The sequence below is a fragment of the Artemia sp. Qi Xiang Cuo genome, chromosome 10 (genome assembly GCF_049724085.1).
Source record: "Artemia sp. Qi Xiang Cuo chromosome 10, ASM4972408v1, whole genome shotgun sequence".
Lineage (NCBI taxonomy): Eukaryota > Metazoa > Arthropoda > Branchiopoda > Anostraca > Artemiidae > Artemia > Artemia sp. Qi Xiang Cuo.
Genome location: NC_142803.1, coordinates 58,541,778 through 58,555,766, shown reverse-complemented (window position 1 = coordinate 58,555,766; position 13,989 = coordinate 58,541,778). Strand labels below are relative to the sequence as shown.

Here is a 13,989-nt window from a genome sequence, read left to right as displayed (position 1 = left end):
GCATCTGCTAGCTCTTTTAATGCAAACTTGCATATATTCATATGTTTACTGGAGAAAACTCCTGCTTCCGCTAGCTCTTCTAATGCAAACTTGCATAGATTGATATGTTTACTGGAGAAAACTCCTGCTTCTGCTAGCTCTTTTAATGCAGACCTGCATAGATTGATATATTTACTGGAAAAAAAATCAACTTCTGCTAGCTCTTTTAATGCAGACTTGCATAGATTGATATGTTTACAGGAGAAAAATTCGATTCTGCTAGCTTTTTTAATGCAGACTTGCATAGATTGATATGTTTACTGGAAAAAAATCTGATTCTGCTAGCTCTTTTAATGCAGACTTGCATAGATTGATATGTTTACTGGAGAAAAATCTGATTCTGCTAGCTCTTTTAATGAAGACTTGCATATATTGATATGTTTACTGTAGAAAAATCAGCTTCTGCTAGCTCTTTTAATGCAGACTTGTATGGATTGATATGTTTAAAGGACAAAAATCCGATTCTGCTAGCTCTTTTAATGCAGACTTGCATTGATTGATATGTTTACTGGAGAAAAATCCGATTCTGCTAGCTCTTTTAATGCAAACTTGCATAGATTGATATGTTTACAGGAGAAAAATCCGATTCTGCTAGCTTTTTTAATGCAGACCTTCATAGATTGATATGTTTACTGGAAAAAAATCCGATTCTGCTAGCTCTTTTAATGCAGACTTGCATAGATTGATATGTTTACAGGAGAAAAATCAGATTCTGCTAGCTCTTTTAATGCGCACTTGCATATATTGATATATTTAATGGAAAAAAATCTGATTCTTCTAGGTCTTTTAATAAAGACTTGCATAGATTTATATGTTTACTGGAGAAAAATCAGATTCTGCTAGCTCTTTTAATGCAGACTTGCATAGATTGATATGTTTACAGGAGAAAAATCCTATTCTGCTAGCTCTTTTAATGCAGACTTGCATGGATTGATATGTTTACTGGAAAAAAATCTGATTCTGCTAGCTCTTTTAATTCAAACTTGCATATATTGATATGTTTACTGGAAAAAAATCCGCTTCTGCTAGCTCTTTTAATGCAGACTTGCATAGATTGATATGTTTACTGGAGAAAAATCCGCTTCTGCTAGCTCTTTTAATGCAGACTTGCATAAATTGATATGTTTATAGGAGAAAAATCCACTTCTGCTAGCTCTTATAATTGAGACTTGCATAGATTTATATGTTTACTGGAGAAAAATTCGTATCTGATAGCTCTTTTAATGCAAACTTGCATATATTCATATGTTTACTGGAGAAAAATCCGCTTCCGCTAGCTCTTCTAATGCAAACTTGCATAGATTTATATGTTTACTGGAGAAAACTCCGCTTCTGCTAGCTCTTTTAATGCATACCTTTATAGATTTATATAGTTAATGGAAAAAAAATCAACTTCTGCTAGCTCTTTTAGTGCAGACTTGCATAGATTGATATGTCTACTGTAGAAAAATTTGATTATGCTAGCTTTTTTAATGAGAGCCTGCATAGATTGATATATTTAGTGGAAAAAAATCTGATTCTGCTAGCTCTTTTAATTCATACGTGCATAGTTTGATATTTTGACTGTATAAAAATCTTATTTTGCTTGCTCTTTAAATGCATACCTTAATGGATTGATATGTTTACAGGAAAAAACTATGATTCTGCTAGCTCTTTTAATGCACACTTGCATGTATAGATATTTTTACAGGAAAAAAATCCACTTCTGCTAGCTCTTATAATGCAGACTTGCATATATTGATATGTTTACTGGAGAAAAATCCGCTTCTGGTAGCTCTTTTAATGCAGACTTGCATAGATTGATATGTTTACTGAGAAAACTCCGCTTCTGCTAGCTCTTTTAATGCAGACTTGCATAGATTGATATGTCTACAGGAGAAAAATCCGATTCTGCTAGCTCTTTTAATGCAGGCTTGCATGGATTGATATGTTTACTGGAGAAAAATCTGATTCTGCTAGCTCTTTTAATGCGGACTTGCATAGATTGCTTTATTTACTGGAAAAAATCTGATTCTGCTAGCTCTTTTCATGCAGACTTGCATAGATTGATATGTTTACTGGAGAAAAATCCGCTTCTGCTAGCTCTTTTAATGCAGACCTGCATTGATTGATATGTTTAATGGAGAAAAATACGATTCTGCTAGCTCTTTTAATGCAGACTTGCATTGATTGATATGTTTACTGGAGAAAAATCTGATTCTGCTAGCTCTTTTAATTCAGACTTGCATATATTGATATGTTTACTGGATAAAAATCCGCTTCTGCTAGCTCTTTTAATGCAGACTTGCATAGATTGATATGTTTACTGGATAAAAATCCGATTCTGCTAGCTCTTTTAATGCAGACTTGCATGAATTGATATGTTTACTGGAGAAAAATCCACTTCTGCTAGCTCTTATAATGCAGACTTGCATAGATTGATATGTTTACTGGAGAAAAATTCGCATCTGATAGCTCTTTTAATGCAAACTTGCATATATTCATATGTTTACGGAGAAAACTCCGCTTCCGCTAGCTCTTCTAATGCAAACTTGCATAGATTGATATGTTTACTGGAGAAAACTCCGCTTCTGCTAGCTCTTTTAATGCAGACCTGCATAGATTGATATATTTACTGGAAAAAAATCAACTTCTGCTAGCTCTTTTAATGCAAACTTGCATAGATTGATATGTTTACAGGAGAAAAATCCGATTCTGCTAGCTCTTTTAATGCAGACTTGCATAGATTGATATGTTTACTGGAAAAAAATCTGATTCTGCTAGCTCTTTTAATGCAGACTTGCATAGATTGATATGTTTACTGGAGAAAAATCTGATTTTGCTAGCTCTTTTAATGCAGACTTGCATAGATTGATATGTTTACTGGAGAAAAATCCGATTCTGCTAGCTCTTTTAATGCAGACTTTCATGTATTGATATGTTTACTGGAGAAAAATCCGATTCTGCTAGCTCTTTTAATGCAGACTTGCATTGATTGATATGTTTACTGGAGAAAAATATGATTCTGCTAGCTTTTTTAATGCAGACTTGCATATATTGTTTTGTTTACTGGAGAAAAATCCGATTCTGCTAGCTCTTTTAATGCAGACTTGCATAAATTGATATGTTTAAAGGAGAAAAATCCGCTTCTGCTAGCTCTTATAATTGAGACTTGCATAGATTTATATGTTTACTGGAGAAAAATTCGTCTCTGATAGCTCTTTTAATGCAAACTTGCATATATTCATATATTTACTGGAGAAAACTCCGCTTCCGCTAGCTCTTCTAATGCAAACTTGCATAGATTGATATGTTTACTGGAGAAAACTCCGCTTCTGCTAGCTCTTTTAATGCAGACCTGCATAGATTGATATATTTACTGAAAAAAAAATCAACTTCTGCTAGCTCTTTTAGTGCAGACTTGCATAGATTGATATGTTTACTAGAGAAAAATCTGATTCTGCTAGCTCTTTTAATGCAAACTTGCATAGATTGATATGTTTACTGGAGAAAAATCCGCTTCTGCTAGCTCTTTTAATGGAGACCTGCATAGATTGATATATTTACTGGAAAAAAAATCTGCTTCTGCTAGCTCTTTTAATGCAGACTTGCATAGATTGATATGTTTAAAGGAGAAAAATCAGATTCTTCTAGCTCTGTTAATGAACACTTGCATATATTGATATGTTTACTGGAGAAAAATCTGCTTCTGCTAGCTATTTTAATGCAGACATGCATAGATTGATATATTTACTTGAAAAAAATCTGATTCTGCTAGCTCTTTTAATGCAGGCTTGCATAGATTGATATGTTTACTGGAGAAAAATCTGATTCTGCTAGCTCTTTTAATGCGGACTTGCATAGATTGATATATTTACTGGAAAAAAATCTGATTCTGCTAGCTCTTTTAATAAAGACTTGCATAGATTGATATGTTTACTGGAGAAAAATCCGCTTCTGCTAGCTCTTTTAATGCAGACTTGCATGTATTGATATGTTTACTGGATAAAAATCAGATTCTGCTAGCTCTTTTAATGCCGACTTGCATGGATTGATATGTTTACTGGAGAAAAATCCGATTCTGCTAGCTTTTTTAATGCACACTTGCATATATTGATTTGTTTACTGGAGAAAAATCCGCTTCTGCTAGCTCTTTTAATGCAGACTTGTATTGATTGATATGTTTACTGGAGAAAAATCCGTTTCTGCTAGCTCTTCTAATGCAAACTTGCATAAATTAATATGTTTAGAGGAGAAAAATCCGCTTCTGCTAGCTCTTATAATTGAGACTTGCATAGATTGATATGTTTACTGGAGAAAAATTCGCATCTGATAGCTCTTTTAATGCAAACTTGCATATATTCATATGTTTACTGGAGAAAACTCCGCTTCCGCTAGCTCTTCTAATGCAAACTTGCATAGATTCATATGTTTACTGGAGAAAACTCCGCTTCTGCTAGCTCTTTTAATGCAGACCTGCATAGATTGATATATTTACTGGAAAAAAAATCAACTTCTGATAGCTATTTTAGTGCAGACTTGCATAGATTGATATGTTTACAGGAGAAAAATCCGATTCTGCTAGCTCTTTTAATGCAGGCTTGCATGGATTGAAATGTTTAGTGGAGAAAAATCCGGTTCTGCTAGCTCTTTTAATGCAGACTTTCATATATTGATATGTTTACAGGAGAAAAATCCGATTCTGCTAGCTCTTTTAATGAAGACTTACATAGATTGATATGATCACAGGAGGAAAATTCACTTCTGCTAGCTCTTTTAATACAGACTTACATAGATTGATATGATCACAGGAAAAAAATCCGCTTCTGCTAGCTCTTTTAATGCAGACTTGCATAAATTGATTTGTTTACTGGAGAAAAATCCGCTTCTGGTAGCTCTTTTAATGCAAACTTGCATGGATTGATATGTTTACTGGAGAAAAATCTGATTCTGCTAGCTCTTTTAATGCAGACTTGCATAAATTGATATGTTTATAGGAGAAAAATCCACTTCTGCTAGCTCTTATAATGGAGACTTGCATAGATTGATATGTTTACTGGAGAAAAATTCGCATCTGATAGCTCTTTTAATGCAAACTTGCATATATTCATATGTTTACTGGAGAAAACTCCGCTTCCGCTAGCTCTTCTAATGCAAACTTGCATAGATTGATATGTTTACTGGAGAAAACTCCGCTTCTGCTAGCTCTTTTAATGCAGACCTGCATAGATTGATATATTTACTGGAAAAAAATCTGCTTCTGCTAGCTCTTTTAGTGCAGACTTGCATAGATTGATATGTTTACTAGAGAAAAATCTGATTCTGCTAGCTCTTTTAATGCAAACTTGCATAGATTGATATGTTTACGGGAGAAAACTCCGCTTCTGCTAGCTCTTTTAATGCAGACTTGCATAGATTGATATATTTACTGGAAAAAAATCCGCTTCTGCTAGCTCTTTTAATGCAGACCTGCATAGATTGATATGTTTACTGGAGAAAAATCCGCTTCTGCTAGCTCTTTTAATGCAGACTTGCATAGATTGATATGTTTACTGGAGAAAAATCGTATTCTGCTAGCTCTTTTAATGCAAACTTGCATAGATTGATATGTTTACTGGAGAAAACTCCGCTTCTGCTAGCTCTTTTAATGCAGACATGCATAGATTGATATATTTACTGGAAAAAAATGAGCTTCTTCTAGCTCTTTTAATGCAGACTTGCATAGATTGATTTGTTTAATGGAGAAAAATCCGATTCTGGTAGCTCTTTTTATGCAGACTTGCATATATTGATATGTTTACTGGATAAAAATCTGCTTCTGCTAGCTCTTTTAATGAAGACATGCATAGATTGATATATTTACTGGAAAAAATCTGCTTCTGCTAGCTCTTTTAATGCAGACTTGCATAGATTGATATGTTTACAGGAGAAAAATCCGATTCTGCTAGCTCTTTTAATGCAGGCTTGCATGGATTGATATGTTTACTGGAGAAAAATCCGGTTCTGCTAGCTCTTTTAATGCAGACTTGCATATATTGATATGTTTATAGGAGAAAAATCCGCTTCTGCTAGCTCTTTTAATGAATACTTACATAGATTGATATGATCACAGGAGGAAAATTCACTTCTGCTAGCTCTTTTAATACAGACTTAGATAGATTGATATGATCACAGGAGAAAAATCCGCTTCTGCTAGCTCTTTTAATGCAGACTTGCATAAATTGATTTGTTTACTGGAGAAAAATCCGCTTCTGCTAGCTCTTTTAATGCAGACTTGCATAAATTGATATGTTTAAAGGAGAAAAATCCACTTCTGCTAGCTCTTATAATGGAGACTTGCATAGATTGATATGTTTACTGGAGAAAAATTAGTATCTGATAGCTCTTTTAATGCAAACTTGCATATATTCATATGTTTACTGGAGAAAAATCCGCTTCAGCTAGCTCTTCTAATGCAAACTTGCATAGATTGATATGTTTACTGGAGAAAACTCCGCTTCTGCTAGCTCTTTTAATGCAGACCTGCATAGATTGATATATTTACTGGAAAAAAATCTGCTTCTGCTAGCTCTTTTAATGCAGACTTGCATAGATTGATATGTTTACTGGAGAAAAATCCGATTCTGCTAGCTCTTTTAATGCAGACTTGCATAGATAGATATGATTACGGGATAAAAATCCGCTTCTGCTAGCTCTTTTAATGCAGACCTGCATAGATTGATATATTTACTGGAAAAAAAATCTGCTTCTGCTAGCTCTTTTAATGCAGACTTGCATAGATTGATATGTTTATAGGAGAAAAATCCGATTCTGCTAGCTCTTTTAATGCAAACTTGCATAGATTGATATGCTTACTGGAGAAAACTCCGCTTCTTCTAGCTCTTTTAATGCAGACCTGCATACATTGTTTTATTTACTGGAAAAAAAATCTGCTTCTGCTAGCTATTTTAATGCAGACCTGCATAGATTGATATATTTACTGGAAAAAAATCTGCTTCTGCTAGCTCTTTTAATGCAGACTTGCATAGATTGATATGTTTACTAGAGAAAAATCTGATTCTGCTAGCTCTTTTAATGCAAACTTGCATAGATTGATATGTTTACTGGAGAAAACTCCGCTTCTGCTAGCTATTTTAATGGAGACATGCATAGATTGATATATTTACTGGAAAAAAATCTGCTTCTGCTAGCTCTTTTAATGCAGACTTGCATAGATTGATTTGTTTACTGGAGAAAAATCAGCTTCTGGTAGCTCCTTTAATGCAAACTTGCATAGATTGATATGTTTACAGGAGAAAAATCCGATTCTGCTAGCTTTTTTAATGCAGACCTGCATAGATTTATATATTTAATGGAGAAAAATCCGATTCTGCTAGCTCTTTTAGTGCAGGCTTGCATGGATTGATATGTTTAATGGAGAAAAATCTGATTCTGCTATCTCTTTTAATGCTGACTTACATAGATTGCTATATTTACTGGAAAAAAAATCTGAATCTTCTAGGTCTTTTATTTAAGACTTGCATAGATTGATATGTTTACTGGAGAAAAATCCGATTCTGCTAGCTCTTTTAATTCAGACTTTCATGGATTGATATGTTTACTGGATAAAAATCAGATTCTGCTAGCTCTTTTAATGCAGACTTGCATTGATTGATATGTTTACTTGAGAAAAATCAGATTCTGCTAGCTCTTTTAATGCAAACTTGCATATATTGATTTGTTTACTGGAGAAAAATCCGCTTCTGCTAGCTCTTTTAATGCAGACTTGCATGGATTGATATGTTTACTGGAGAAAAATCCGGTTCTGCTAGCTCTTTTAATGCAGACTTGCATAAATTGATATGTTTATAGGAGAAAAATCCACTTCTGCTAGCTCTTATAATGGAGACTTGCATAGATTGATATGTTTACTGGAGAAAAATTCGCATCTGATAGCTCTTTTAATGCAAACTTGCATATATTCATATGTTTACTGGAGAAAAATCCGCTTCAGCTAGCTCTTCTAATGCAAACTTGCATAGATTCATATGTTTACTGTAGAAAAATCCGCTTCTGCTAGCTCTTTTAATGCATACCTTTATAGATTGATATATTTACTGATCTAAAAATCAAATTCTGATAGCTCTTTTAATGCAGACTTGCATAGATTGATATGTTTATTGGAGAAAAATTAGATTCTGCTAGCTTTTTTAATGCAGACTTTCATAGATTGATATGTTTACTGGAAAAAAATCTGATTCTGCTAGCTCTTTTAATGCAGACTTGCATAGATTGATATGTTTACTGGATAAAAATCTGATTCTGATAGCTCTTTTAATGCAGACTTGAATAGATTGATATGTTTACTGGAGAAAAATCCGCTTCTGCTAGCTCTTTTAATGCAGACTTGCATAGATTGATATGTTTACTGGATAAAAATCAGATTCTGCTAGCTCTTTTACTTCCGACTTGCATGGATTGATATTTTTACTTGATAAAAATCTGATTGTGCTAGCTTTTATAATGCAGACGTGAATAAATTTATTTGTTTACTGGAGAAAAATCAGCTTCTGCTAGCTCTTTTAATGCAGACATGCATGAATTGATATGTTTATAGGAGAAAAATCCGCTTCTGCTAGCTCTTATAATGGAGACTTGCATAGATTGATATGTTTACTGGAGAAAACTCCGCTTCTGCTAGCTCTTTTAATGCAGACTTGCATAGATTGATATGTTTACTGGAAAAAAATCTGATTCTGCTAGCTCTTTTAATGCAGACTTGCATAGATTGATATGTTTACTGGAGAAAAATCTGATTCTGCTAGCTCTTTTAATGCGGACTTGCATAGATTGATATATTTACTGGAAAAAAAATCTGATTCTGCTAGCTCTTTTAATAAAGACTTGCATAGATTGATATGTTTACTGGAGAAAAATCCGCTTCTGCTAGCTCTTTTAATGCAGACTTGCATAGATTGATATGTTTACTGGAGAAAAATCCGCTTCTGCTAGCTCTTTTAATGCAGACTTGCATGGATTGATATGTTTACTGGATAAAAATCTGATTCTGCTAGCTCTTTTAATTCAGACTTTCATATATTGATTTGTTTACAGGAGAAAAATCAGATTCTGCTAGCTCTTGTAATGCAGACTTGTATTGATTGATATGTTTACTGGAGAAAACTCTGATTCTGCTAGCTCTTCTAATGCAAACTAGCATAAATTGATATGTTTAGAGGAGAAAAATCCACTTCTGCTAGCTCTTATAATGGAGACTTGCATAGATTTATATGTTTACTGGAGAAAAATTCGTATCTGATAGCTCTTTTAATGCACACTTGCATATATTCATATATTTACTGGAGAAAACTCCGCTTCCGCTAGCTCTTCTAATGCAAACTTGCATAGATTGATATGTTTACTGGAGAAAACTCCGCTTCTGCTAGCTCTTTTAATGCAGACCTGCATAGATTGATATATTTACTGGAAAAAAAAAAATCAACTTCTGCTAGCTCTTTTAATGCAGACTTGCATAGATTGATATGTCTACAGGAGAAAAATCCGATTCTGCTAGCTCTTTTAATGCAGGCTTGCATGGATTGATATGTTTACTGGAGAAAAATCCGGTTCTGCTAGCTCTTTTAATGCAGACTTGCATAAATTGATATGTTTATAGGAGAAAAATCCGCTTCTGCTAGCTCTTTTAATGAATACTTACATAGATTGATATGATCACAGGAGGAAAATTCGCTTCTGCTAGCTCTTTTAATACAGACTTACATAGATTGATATGATCACAGGAGAAAAATCAGCTTCTGCTAGCTCTTTTAATGCAGACTTGCATAAATTGATTTGTTTACTGGAGAAAAATCCGCTTCTGCTAGCTCTTTTAATGCAAACTTGAATGAATTGATATGTTTACTGGAGTAAAATCCGATTCTGCTAGCTCTTTTAATGCAGACGTTCATAAATTGATATGTTTATAGGAGAAAAATCCACTTCTGCTAGCTCTTATAATTCAGACTTGCATAGATTTATATGTTTACTGGAGAAAAATTCGCATCTGATAGCTCTTTTAATGCAAACTTGCATATATTCATATGTTTACTGGAGAAAAATCAGCTTCAGCTAGCTCTTCTAATGCAAACTTGCATAGATTGATATGTTTACTGGAGAAAAATCCGCTTCTGCTAGCTCTTTTAATGCAGACATGCATAGATTGATATATTTACTGGAAAAAAATCCGCTTCTGCTAGCTCTTTTAATGCAGACCTGCATAGATTGATATGTTTACAGGAGAAAAATCTGATTCTGCTAGCTCTTTTAATGCAAACTTGCATAGATTGATATGTTTACGGGATAAAAATCCGCTTCTGCTAGCTCTTTTAATGCAGACTTGCATAGATTGATATATTTACTGGATAAAAATCTGCTTCTTCTAGCTCTTTTAATTCAGACTTGCATAGATTGATATGTTTACATGAGAAAAATCAGATTCTGCTAGCTCTTTTAATGAACACTTGCATAGAGTTATATGCTTACTGGAGAAAAATCTGCCTCTTCTAGCTTTTTTAATGCAGACCTGCATAGATTGTTATATTTACTGGAAAAAAAATCTGCTTCTGCTAGCTCTTTTAATGCAGACATGCATAGATTGATATATTTACTGGAAAAAAATCTGCTTCTGCTAGCTCTTTTAATGCAGACTTGCATAGATTGATATGTTTACAAGAGAAAAATCGTATTCTGCTAGCTCTTTTAATGCAAACTTGCATAGATTGATATTTTTACTGGAGAAAACTCTGCTTCTGCTAGCTCTTTTAATGCAGACCTGCATAGATTGATATATTTACTGGAAAAAAATTCTGCTTCTGCTAGCTCTTTTAATGCAGACTTGCATATATTGATTTGTTTACTGGAGAAAAATCCGCTTCTGGTAGCTCTTTTAATGCAAACTTGCATAGATTGATATGTTTACTGGAGAAAACTCCGCTTCTGCTAGCTTTTTTAATGCAGACCTGCATAGATTGATATATTTACTGGAGAAAAATCTGATTCTGCTAGCTCTTTTAATGCAGACTTGCATAGATTGATATGTTTACTGGAGAAAAATCCGATTCTGCTAGCTCTTTTAATGCGGACTTGCATAGATTGATATATTTACTGGAAAAAAAATCTGAATCTGCTAGCTCTTTTAATAAAGACTTGCATAGATTGATATGTTTACTGGAGAAAAATCCGATTCTGCTAGCTCTTTTAATGCAGACTTTCATGGATTGATATGTTTACTGGAGAAAAATCAGATTCTGCTAGCTCTTTTAATGCCGACTTGCATGGATTGATATGTTTACTGGATAAAAATCTGATTCTGATAGATCTTTTAATGCAGACTTGCATATATTGATTTGTTTACTGGAGAAAAATCCGCTTCTGCTAGCTCTTTTAATGCAGACTTGTATTGATTGATATGTTTACTGGAGAAAAATCCGCTTCTGCTAGCTCTTTTAATGCAGACTGGCATAAATTGATATGTTTAGTGGAGAAAAATCCGCTTCTGCTAGCTCTTATAATGGAGACTTTCATAGATTTATATGTTTACTGGAGAAAAATTAGTATCTGATAGCTCTTTTAATGCCAACTTGCATATATTGATATGTTTACTGGAGAAAACTACGCTTCCGCTAGCTCTTCTAATGCAAACTTGCATAGATTCATATGTTTACTGGAGAAAACTCCGCTTCTGCTAGCTCTTTTAATGCAGACCTGCATAGATTGATATATTTACTGGAGAAAAATCAACTTCTGCTAGCTCTTTTAATGCAGACTTGCATAGATTGATATGTTTATAGGAGAAAAATCCGCTTCTGCTAGCTCTTTTAATGCAGACTTTCATAGATTGATATGTTTACTGGAAAAAAAATCTGATTCTGCTAGATCTTTTAATGCAGACTTGCATATATTGATATGTTTACTGGATAAAAATCTGATTTTGATAGCTCTGTTAATGCAGACTTGCATAGATTGATGTGTTTACTGGAGAAAAATCCGCTTCTGCTAGCTCTTTTAATGCAGACTTGCATAGATTGATATGTTTACTGGAGAAAAATCCGCTTCTGCTAGCTCTTTTAATGCAGACTTGCATGGATTGATATGTTTACTGGAGAAAAATCTGATTCTGCTAGCTCTTTTAATGCAGACTTGCATAAATTGATTTGTTTACTGGAGAAAAATCCGCTTCTGCTAGCTCTTTTAAAGCAGACTTTCTTGGATTGTTTTGTTTACTGGAGAAAAATCTGGTTCTGCTAGCTCTTTTAATGCTGACTTGCATAAATTAATATGTTTATTGGAGAAAAATCAACTTCTGCTAGCTCTTATAATTCAGACATGCATAGATTTATATGTTTACTGGAGAAAAATCCGCTTCCGCTAGCTCTTTTAATGCAGACTTGCATAGATTGGTATGTTTACTAGAGAAAAATCCGCTTCTGCTTGCTCTTTTAATGCAGACTTGCATAGATTGATATGTTTACTGGAGAAAAATCCGCTTCTGCTAGCTCTTTTAATGCAGACTTGCATGGATTGATATGTTTACTGGAGAAAAATCTGATTCTGCTAGCTCTTTTAATGCAGACTTGCATAAATTGATTTGTTTACTGGAGAAAAATCCGCTTCTGCTAGCTCTTTTAATGCAGACTTGTATGGATTGATATGTTTACTGGAGAAAAATCCGCTTCTGCTAGCTCTTTTAATGCAGACTTGCATAAATTGATATGTTTATAGGAGAAAAATCCGCTTCTGCTAGCTCTTATAATGGAGACTTGCATAGATTGATATGTTTACTGGAGAAAAATTCGCATCTGCTAGTTCTTTTAATGCAGACTTGCATAGATTGATATGTTTACTGGAGAAAAATCCGCTTCTGCTAGCTCTTTTAATGCAGACTTGCATAGATTGATATGTTTACTGGAGAAAAATCCGCTTCTGCTTGCTCTTTTAATGCAGACTTGCATAGATTGATATGTTTAATGGAGTAGATTGATATGATTGGTATGATTGATATGATGACTCGTACCAATGTATATATAAACCCAGATCTCATGCCCATGCAGAGACAAATGCTCGCCGTGAAGAGACAACAGAAGAGGAATACCCGAACCCAGTGCGATCGTCAAATGGAGATGCAGAGCCATTGGAGGTGAGGTAAAGACTCCAACGAAAAGCAACGGCAAATATGAAGTAGAATAACCAAAGCCAAACAAATGCCACCATCCTTCAAGCCTAACAAAAAAGCTACTAAAGTAAAAACACTAAAGATATTATATTTAAATGCTGATTAACTACCAAACAAATTATCAGAATTAAAAGTAGAAATTGCAGCAAAGAACCCGGACATAGCAGCAGTGGTCGATGCTAAGCCTAAACACTGTCGATATCTCCCAACTTTACCAGAGTTGGCTATCAACGGCTACAAAAGCCACACCTTGAACATAGATCAAGAAGAAGGTCGGGGAATTATTTGCTACGTCTTAGACAATTTATCAGTCCAGAAAGTGTCATCAAAAACAAATGGACAGGAAATTATTTGGCTTCAGATATCAAACACAAACCAAGCAACTCTAAATTTGGCTTTAATATATAGAAGTCCAAATAGCACAGCCGTGAATGACAAAGTACTCTTTAAAGATATTCACGCTATATGTCAAAGATTAACAAAACCAACTCTCATCATTGGAGATTTCAATTACCCTAACATAGATTGGGACCTTCCACACCTCCTAGAGCATAGCGGGTCACCCTCACAGAGGGAATTTCTGAAGGTAGTGAACGATAATTACCTAAAACAGCTTATTAAAAAACCAACAAGAATCCGAGGAAGCGACAAGCCAACACTACTGGACCTAGTCCTATGCAGTAATACGGAACTAATAAAAGAACTTACTATAGGTCCTCCTGTTGGAAAATCGGACCACGCTACATTTTACTTAGAGGTGA

The 13,989-nt window shown here is 34.3% G+C and overlaps 1 long non-coding RNA gene across 1 annotated transcript in view; it reads left to right on the top strand.

Moving 5' to 3' along the window:
• Positions 1-13,989, top strand: part of LOC148947945 (uncharacterized) — a 435,585-nt gene that overhangs the window by 57,007 nt on the left and 364,589 nt on the right. The gene's annotated exons all lie outside the window — the stretch shown is intronic.